This window comes from Chiloscyllium plagiosum, unplaced genomic scaffold, assembly GCF_037043375.1.
Source record: "Chiloscyllium plagiosum isolate Xiang-an unplaced genomic scaffold, Cpla_swu_hap1 HiC_scaffold_42, whole genome shotgun sequence".
NCBI classification, from domain to species: Eukaryota; Metazoa; Chordata; class Chondrichthyes; order Orectolobiformes; family Hemiscylliidae; genus Chiloscyllium; species Chiloscyllium plagiosum.
Window position 1 is genome coordinate 62145228 of NW_028270180.1, and position 10535 is coordinate 62155762.

At 45.5% G+C, this 10535-nt stretch overlaps 1 non-coding gene across 1 annotated transcript; it reads right to left on the minus strand.

Moving 5' to 3' along the window:
* Positions 1–8579: 8579 nt before the first annotated feature.
* trnas-gcu (transfer RNA serine (anticodon GCU)) lies at positions 8580–8661 on the minus strand. Its single transcript has one exon. It is a non-coding gene; the product is annotated as a tRNA-Ser (tRNA).
* Between the last annotated feature and the right edge of the window lie 1874 nt (positions 8662–10535).

Genomic DNA, 10535 nt, shown 5'->3' on the forward strand with positions numbered 1-10535 from the left:
GCCAATGACAGATTAATCCCTCACACCCACAGCCTCCTTCCCAGGCACTGACCTATACCAATCCCACAATTGGCCAGCACTGTGCCCGTGCACTTGTCTCCCCTTCTACAGCGCGTGCTCCCGATCATACAGGAGTCCGGGTGATTGACAGCAGCTGCTGCCCAATATATCAGAATCCCTACAGTATGGAAACTGGCCCTTTGGCCAAACAAGTCCATACCGACCCTCCAAACAATAGCTTACACAGACCCATTGCCCGACACTATATTTATCCCTAACTAATGTAACTAATACGATGGGCAAATTATAATGGCCAATTCAGCGGTCCTGCACATCTTCGGACTGTGGGAAGAAACCGGAGCACATGGAGGAAACTCGCTCAGACACGGGGAGAATGCGCAAACTCCACACAGACAGTCGCCCGTGGCCGAAAACGAACCCGGGTACCTGGTGCTGTGCGGCAGCAGTGCTAACCACTGAGCCGTCTGTATAGACGGGAGGGGCCAGGTCTGGAGGACTGGGAAAATGGGATTGTAAACAATGAATGAATGGGGAGACCACTGGGGGATGGACAGGTCAGTGAGGGACAGGAGCAGTGCAGCAACAGGAGGGGATCCTGGACAAACTGAGCAATGGGAGAGTCTGACAGGAGAGAAACTACAGGATAGGTTCTGTTTGGACGCTCAGGCAGGCACAGCTGGGAGACATGTTTTCTAATCATCCTCTTCAAAGATGTTGTTTCTCAACTCTGAACCCGATCCTCCTGGTCCAGAGGTAAGGACACTGCCACCATTTCCTGGTGGGCAACGGATACAGGGGCTGCCTTTCAAAACGAACTCAACTGTGTTGGTGACAGTAACAAGACTCAATACAGAGACACTGACAAAATGCTGGTGTAATTGAACTTCAGAATATTAACACCTATAACTGGGCAACGCAGACCCAATGTACAGAGTTAAATCCTGGATACTAATAACAGCTTTGTGCATGGGAAATCATATCTCATGAATTTGACTCAGGTATTTTGAAGAAGTAACAAAGAGGATTGCTGAGGTCAGAGCATCGTAATGATCTACATGGACTTCATTAATGTGTTCGACAAGGTTCCTCATGGGAGACTGGTCCGCAAGGTTAGATCGCAGGCAGTACAGAACTGGCCCGAAAGTAAAAGGCAGAGGGTACTTTTCAGGCTGCAGGCCTGTGACCAGTGGTGTGTCACAAGGATCAGTGCTGGATCGACTACTTTTCGTCATTTATATCCATGATTTGGATGTGAACAGAAGTATTGGAAGTAAGTTTGCAGATGACACCAAAATTGGAGATGTAGTAGACAATGAAAAAGATTACCTCAGAGTACAAGGGAATCTGGATCAGATGAGTGAATGGGCTAAGGAGTTCAGTTTAGAAAATGTGAGGTGCTGCATTTTGGAAAAGCAAACTTTACCAGGACTTATACAGTTAATAGTAAGTTCCTGGGGAGTGCTGCTAAACAAAGAGTACATGGGAGTGCAGGTTCATAGTTCCTTGAAAGTAGATTAGCAAGTAAATCGGATAGTGATGAAGGCAGTTAGTCGGCTTGTCTTTATTGGTCAGAGCATTGAGTATAGGGATTGGGTGGTCATATTGCGGCTGTACTGGACATTGATTCGGCAATTTTTGCAATATTCCATAGAATTCTGTTCTTCTTCCTATCAGATGGATGTTCTTAAACATGAAAGATGTCAGAAAAGAAGTATAGGATGTTGCCAGTGTTGGATAGGCTGTTTTCCCTGGAGCTTCAGAAGCTGAACGGTGACCTGAAGGAGATTTTTAAAATCAGGCCGGGCATGGATAGGGTAAATAGACAAGATATTTTCCCTCTAGTGGGGGAGTACAGAACTAGGGGTTTGGGAGGCAGGGTAGGCAGACAGGGAGTGAGTAGATTGAGAGGGGTGGGACAGAAATAGGTGGGGAAAGAGTGGGGGTATAGAGAGGGCTGGCACAGAAACGGGTGAGGACAGAAATTGAGATTAGAGAGGAGGAGAACAGACAGGGGGAACAGAGGAGCGACTGACGGTGGGTGGGGGGAGAGACGGGATGGGCGACTGACAGGAGGCGCAACCGACGGTGGGTGTGCGACCAACAGGGTGGGGGGCGCGACCGATAGGAGGGGGCAACCGACAGGGGGCGACCGACAGTAGGGGGCAAACGACAGAGAGGAGGGACAGACCGAAAGGGCGACAGATGGGGGAACAGACTGACAGGGGGGAGGACGACCCATGAGGGGTTGGGGCGACCGACAAAGAGGCTGGAACAGACAGAGCGGGGGGAGACGGGGTGAACAGAGGGGGAAGATGGAGAGTTATTTCATAGATCTACAACTCAACCCTGTTCCTGTTTTCTCATCCTCACCTTAATTCTCTCTGGAGGGCTCAGAACAACTGCATAGTTCTTGGAAAGTAGAGTTTCAGGGAGATCAGCTGCTAAACGTGGCATTTGGGACACTAACATTGAATGGAATGTGCTGATCAATGAATGGACTCTGGTTCGATTCCACTGTCTGTGTGGTGTTTGCACATTCTCCCTGTGTGTCTGCGTGAGCTTCCTCTGGGTGCTCTTAATTTCCTCTCACAAATCCAAAGACATGCAGGTTAGCTGGATTAGCTTTGGGTAATGGTAGGTTACAGAGTTAGGGTGGAATGCTGTTCCGATGGTTGGTATGGTCTCATGGGCCGAACGGGCTTCTTCCACACTATCGGGATACTGTCACTGAGTATAGGGTTAGGAGGTCACATTGTTGCTGGGTAGGGCATTGGTGAGGCTAGTTTTAGAATATTGCATTCAATTGTAGTCTCTCTGATTTCAGAAAGATGTTACCAGAATAGGACGCAACCTCTTAATGGGAAGTTTTTGGGAAGTTGTTGTTGACAAACGAACAGACCGTGTAGTGTAGTTTAATAGTTCCTTGAAAGTGTCTGTGAAGGCAGACAGGTCGGTGAAGGTGGTGTTTGGTATGCCAGCTGTTATTGGGTAGTGCATTGAGTATAGGAGTCGAGAGTTCATGTTTCGGTTGTACAGTTTATTGGGTCGGCCACTTTTGGAATCCCCAGAATGCCTTCAATTCCAGTCTCCCTGCTATAGGAAAGATGTTGGGAAATTTGAAAGAGTTCAGAAAAGATTTACAAGGGTATTGCCAGTATTAGAACATTTGAACCATAGGGATTGACTGAGGCTATTTCCCTGTGGCACTGGACACTTTAGATGGCTTTATCGAACTTTATAACATTATGAGAAGCAATGATAGGGTGACTAGTCATGGTTTCTTTGGAATTAGTTTGGAATGTCATCATGATCTGCACAGACATGGTGGGCTGATTATTCCGGTGCTGTAACGGTTGTGATTTCCAGGGGGTAGAATGTTTTTTGAAGGAGCAACAAAAATGATTGATGAGGGCAGACTGGTCAACATGATCAACGTGGACTTTAGTAAGGCGCTCGTGGAGACTGGTTAGCAAGGTTAGATCTCATGGAATAAAGGGGAACCAACTATTTGAGTACAGAACTGGCTGAAAGGTAGAAGACAGAGAGTTGTGGTGAAGGGATGCTTTTCAGACTGGAGGCCCGTGGAGTGTCACAAGGATTGGTGCTTGATCCACTATTTTTCATCATTTATATCAATGATTTGGATGTGAACATAGGAGCTATTAGTAATTTTGCAGATGACGCCAAAATTGGACGTTTAGTAGACAGTGAAAAAGGCTGCAATGTTTCCTGCATCTGTCACTATTTCAGATGCTGCCCAACCAGCTGAGGATCTCCAGCACTTTTTAGTTTTATTGCAGATTTCCACCATTTTGCTGAAGCACATGGAGACAGAGAGCTGTACAGCTCCGTACTATGCTGTCTCTGATTCCTGGGATGGCAGGACTGATGGATGAAGAGGGACTCAATCCTCATTTAATCCTCCTTTCCTTTGGCTTTCTGAGCCGCTGACTACATAACTCATATTCTACCTCCCATTCCCTGTCCTGAATGTGACCCATCTAAACCGACAATTTATTTCCCATCCCCCTGCCAGACTAGTTAGAACCACAACACGAGAACTGGCAATATCCCACACGAGGAGAGTTGACCTAGGTCTGCCCAGGGGTAACCAGTCAGGCTGGTACAGGTCCCAACTAACCCAAAAACAGTCCCACTGCCTGAAGAATCTAAACCCTTCTCTGGTACACCATTACTCCAGCCACACAACCAGCCGATCTACCCTCTTATTCCTGCTCTCACTAGCACACAGCACTGGGAGTAAGTCTGACATTGTATTTCAGGAGCTGCATTTTAATGAGTCCCTGCTCTCCCAATATCCAACTTTCAGGCCCTCATCCCTCTGTTTAGCGATGTAGTTGGTATCTGTGTGTTCCACAACCACGGGCTGTTTACCCTCCAACTCCAAAATGTCCTGTAGCTGCACCATGATATCGCGGATCCTGGCACCAGGGAGAGAACATACCAGCTTGGATTCATGGCTCTGGCCAGAGAAGTGCCTGTCTGTAATCCTGACTATTGAATCCCCTGCCACTCTCTTTCTTCCCGTTCTGGGCAGCAGAGCTATGTATGCTGTCATGAAACTGGCTGTTGCCGATTTTCCCTGAGACCGACACACACACCCACACACACACACGATTCCCAAGCAGTATACACTATCTGTTTGGGAAGGGAATAACCACTGGGAACTCCTGCACTCACTTTCTGAGCCTTTTTCTTGATCTGATGCACACCCATTCCCTTTCTGCCTGTGTAACCCTCACCTGCGGTGTGACTAACTCACTGAACGTGCTGTCCATAACAATCTCAGTATTGCAGATGCTCCACAGTGAGTCCACTCACAGCTCCAGCTCTGAAAAGCAGTATCCCAGTAGCTGCAGATGGGAACATTTCCTGCACACACAGCCGTTAGGGACACTGGAAACATCCCTAATTTTCCCACATTGTACAAGAGGAGCACACCGCGGATCTGTCACACAGGCTCTCTAGATTCAGGTAGTTACTCCTATTAAGAGAATTTAACTGAGCGTGCAATCTTCCTACCCTTCAAACATATCCATTATAATCAAAATCCTGTGTTCTTTACTTAAGCTGATATTTTATACCTTTAAAACTGTTACAAAATCTCCACAGGTATCGCTTACAAACTGGCTGTTCCGTTTGGGACCATGTGAATTTCTGAATGGGCTGAAAGAAAAATGAGTTTCAGTTTCACATTCTCCCTGTCCCACCACGCTCTGTTTACACTCAACTCGAAAATACTCATTGAACCAAGCAGCACTCACAGTGCAGCCCTGTCATTTTCATTGCCTGCTCACACCTACACTGCCCTCAGCCTCCTGTACTGTTCCAATGCATCTCAATGGGAGCTCAGGAAAAGCATCTCATCATTCAATTCAATCCTTTATAACCGCAGAGTCAACATGGACCTCAGCAGTTTCTGGATGAACAGACAGTTGTTAGAATCTGGAACATTCCACCTAAAAAGGTACTGGAATTTGTGTTCATAAGGAGTTGCAGGGAATTGAAGATAAGAAGTTGACAGGTTAGCATCATGAAGTGGGTGATTGGGACTAAATCTGACAGTCCCTACAAAGAGACGAAGTGTAATTTGGACAAATCTGCGATCCCTCTCAGACCAAAAAAGACCCCGAGTCCAGTTGCCTGCTACTTTAACACATGAGTCTGTTCCCTGGCCAACATCTGTCTTATTCTTACTACAGTGTTGCAGGGAAGCTTGATGCAGAACACTCCAAGAACATACCAAATGGCCCTGTATTTCAAGGACTGCAATTTCCCCACCCATGTGATCAACAATACCCTTCAGTGTATCTCCACCACTTCCCGCACCTCTGCTATTGAACCGCACCACTCCAACCGCAGCAAGGATAGAACCCCCAAGTCCTCACTTTTCAGCCAGATACAACACATCATCCTCTGTCATTTCCACCACCTACAATCAGACCCCACCAGCAGAGATACCTTTCCCTCCACACCCCTTTCAGTATTCCTCAGAGACCATTCCCTGTGACTTCCGCATTAGATCCATGCTCCCCACCAACCCATCCTCCACTCCCAACATCTTTGCCTGCCATTGCAAGAGGTGCAAAACCTGGGCGCACATCTTCCCCTCACCTCCATCCAAGGCACCAGAGGTTCCGCCCACATCCAGCAGATATTTTACTGTACATTGGGACACATCCACCACAAAATCCTAACTACATCACTCCTGGAGGAAGAATATCTCATCTTCTATCTTGGGACCCTTCAACCACAGAATCAACGTTTCGTCATTTCCCCTCACCCCACCCTATTCCAGATCCAGCCCTCCAACTCAGCACCACCCTCTTGGACAGTCCTACCTGTCCATCTTCCTTCCCAATTATCCACTCCACCTTCTCACCATTACCTTCCACCAGCATCTTCCTATCGCCTTCCCAACTACCTTCCCGCCATCCCCACACACCCATCCTATTATCTGTCAGCCCTCTTCCCCACCCTCACATTCCTGCTGAAAGGCTTAGGCCCAATATGTCAATTCTCCTGCTCCTTGGATACTGTCGGACCTGCTGTGCTTCTCCTGCGCCAAACTTGAACGTAAGCTGGAAGAACAACACCTCATTTTGTACTCGGGGACCCTTCAGCCCTCTGGCCTTAAAACTGAATTCATTCATTTTAGGTCCTAAGTCTCCGACGTCCTCTCGCCCTAGTCCCCCAGCCCACACTCCAGGCCTTGTTATTGAATAGCCTGCCATTACACACTACCTACGGTTAGCCACTAACAGTCCCCATTAACATCAAATCACCCTCCGCCAGCCAAATCGTTCTCCATTCCTTTGTCCAATTGCTCCTATATCTCTCTTTGGAATCTATCCCCACCTATCATTTACTCCTTAACCGCTACCTTCTGCATATAAACTGACATTGTTTCTCAGTCACATCAGTTCTGAGGTAGGGTCATTGGATCAGAAATGTGAACTCTGATTTCTCTTCACAGATGCTGCCAGACCTGCTGAGCTTTTCCAGTATCTTCTGGTTGTTGTTTCTGATTTAAGCATCTGCAGTTCTTTTGATTTTCATTTACTGAGAGTTTCTAATTCAGGTCTAGCAGCCTACATTGTGTGTTTATAAACCCTCCCAGTGCACACTGACTCCATTTCTCTCCCACTCCCTTCACGCTCACTGGGTCTCTTCCCACCCTCCGCCCAGTGACACTGCACCTCACAGCTCATGGTCACATGTTGGCCTATTGGCAACAACCCTCATTAACTCCTATTGGCTAGAGTATTACACCGAGTCTCCTATTTGTCCGTGTCAACACACGCTGCTCTAGATGAGGTGGGAGCTCCCATCCCTGGCAGCTTACACACCTCTATATCATCATAGAAATACTGCCCACTGACCATTTCCACCACTGGAGCCATTGGTGGATTATCCGCATCATGTGAATTTTATATTATTTTTAGTCACCACCGAATCATTATTTCCAAAAGACATTCTTTCTTAAACATTGTTTAGCATGTGCATGTTTCAGTCAATCCAAAATGAAAGAATGGTCCTAATTGATGTATGCTCAATAAAAATTTCATCCTATTTTTCATGTTGAATAACTGCTACTTAGCAAGGACAATGTTTATAATTAAATCGCACTTTTATTCCAGGTGAGGGAATTTGGTTTGCATTATTTAAAATGATCTTGTTCACTGTGTAAAATGATCAAATAGATCTCAATTTCAAAGCAAAGTTGGTTCCGTTGCCATCCAGCTTGACATGTGGTGTCCTCTTCTTTCAACTACACGGGTATTAGAACGAAACGTCTGTTAATGACATGCGTATAAAGACACATTAAATCATTTTTCATGCTTATGCTGCATGAATCTGCGGTTATTGATCCACAGTTTAGGTTCAGTCCCTACAGTTAACATGCTGACTTCTCCAGTTGTTCATAGTGCAATGTGATGCATCCAGTGTGTGCATAACGTTTTGGAGCTTGCTTCCCACATCTTGTGTTTATCTGTGCCTTATGTCCAGCATTCATCAATGGCGAGAGCAACGGGCGAGGGAGAGACCAATGCGTAAGTCTCTCTGTGCCCATGCACGGCACCAATATCGGCAATTCGCCACTGTGCATTTACAGCTAGTTCTCGGTGCTCCTACACCCATGCCCTGCCCCTTTTGAAATATCTCCATTGTTTTGTGCTGTCTCTCTGTGCTCTTCTCACCAAGATGAATCACTTCTACTCAACCTGCTCCAGATTTCATCTGACAAAACAGTCATTAAGAATCCCACTGCATAAACATACACTTCGCATCTCTAGTTATTTGGTGTTCCTGGATCTCTTTCATACAATAAGAAGTCACAGCAGCTTGACTTGAAAAATAAAATCGCGTTCCTTTTCATCATCCCAATGCGATCTACATTTCAATGCAGTTTAGGCAACTGGCTCAAAGTATTCTTTGAGATTTTATAATAGCGTCGATGCATATAAACTGACCATTGGAGTTCCAATTTCAATAAGACAGGGGTGAGCGTACAAAAATAGCAGCCTTAGAAACAGCGACGAGAGTGGGATTCGAACCCACGCGTGCAGAGCACAATGGATTAGCAGTCCATCGCCTTCACCTCTCGGCCACCTCGTCACATAGACCCAGAACGCTATGACCTTATTAATAAGTGAATTATATAAATTATGCAGAACAGCAGATATTTCTCCCTGGTGTTGGTGAAATGATCAATAGTACAGTACGTTTCCAAGACTATGGTCTGACCTCTGGGTTGTGAGGCAAACGCATTCCCACTCTGCTCACAGTGATTTGAACAAAAATTAAGAAAAGACTATGTGACAAGTTCTGTTGAATTCTGTGAAGATTTGAAGTCAACGGAATGAAGAACCCGAGAAAGCAGGAGGTGTTCTTTCAAGAAAGAGTTGGATAGAGCTCATAAGGATAGTGGAATCAAGGGTTATGGGGATAAGGCAAGAACAGGATACTGAATGAGAATGATCAGCCATGATCATAATGAATGGTAGTGCTGGCTCGAAGGGCAGAATGGCCTACTCCTGCACCTATTATCTGTTAAATTGCCTGTGAGGAATTGTTTTCCAGACTGGACGAGAGTGCATAGTGCTCAATGTCATTATTCGGAACACCTTTCTTCCACTCAGATATTTTTGACACACACTTGTGTACAGGACAGACAATTTCAAAATCCTAAATAAGACCAAACTGACAATTGAATTTAACAATGCAAAAACCTTGATCTGTATCATTTTCCTGGGCCGTGCGACACAAAGTCACTGTATGATCACAGCAACAGAGTGAGCAAGTGTCAGAAGGAAAATGAGTGTAGTGCCAGAGCGCATGCTGGGAGCAACAGTTGACACACGGGAAGTGCATTTCCCACAACAGAAAAAATTCCCAAACAGCAGACTGCGGTGGAAGAATTCAGAGGGGGTTTACACTTTGGAATTCGATGCCAGAGACACAATGGAGATCTGTCATTGAGTCTGTTAAAGATGAAGATGTTAAGGTTTCTACAGATGAAAAACAAAATAAAATGTTCATTGGTTAGTGAAGGAAAATGTTGAAATTGTATATTTCAAACATCTACCCATCTTTGCAATCAGTAGCTCACCATTTTCCTCACACGGGGTCAGAACCACTGGTGAAGATGATCGTATAATCCCCGTTATTAGCCATGGAATCAGAGAAACTCGGTTTCCCAAACGTTAAGGTACAACCAGGAATGTGGAGGTAAGCATTAATGTGTTGCTCCTGTGCTGCAGGTGACCAGTGCACAATATCTCTGTTCCAGTATAGTGGGCTGTGCTGTGCCGAAGTTTTAAGTTTGAGCCTCACATGGAGCAGCTTCAATTTGTCATCGTGTTGAGGGGTCCGGATCGAAGGTGATATTGAGCAAAGCCAAGTTTATGGGAAAATATCCGAGATTGTGGATTGAGAAACGACCTTTTCTGGGTAATGAATCCTTGATCAACAAACAAACTGCAAGTATCTAAAACGTGTAGAGACATGTGTGGAGAGAGAGCCAAAGGTGATTTTTCAGTAGGTAGATAACGTTTCCCATGTGCACTGCGTCAAATTCCGGGAAAATAGATGTTGAACTGGTTTCATGTTACACAGTTTGTTACAAACTCACAAAGGTTATTGCAATAATAAAAAAAAAATCACATAGGACCGTTTGAATATTGTATTGAATTGAATTTTGTTCTGAGCATATTTTATCTTCAATGACGTGCTGCAGAAAAGTACAGAGGGTTAACGACACAAAAGGACAGAGTCCTCTTGGTGCATTTCGTGGGTGGAGTTATGAATGTACGAAATGTACATAACATCATGTGAATGTGGTCAAATCTTTAAAGTAGGTGTTGCGTCTCCAAGTGACGATTCAATTCCTACTCATTAGGATAGAACTTCTCTCTGTAGTTATTTTAGGACATCAGCTCCATTTGCAGAGTTTCACCTTGAATAATACGCCACACCTTACCAAGCCATGA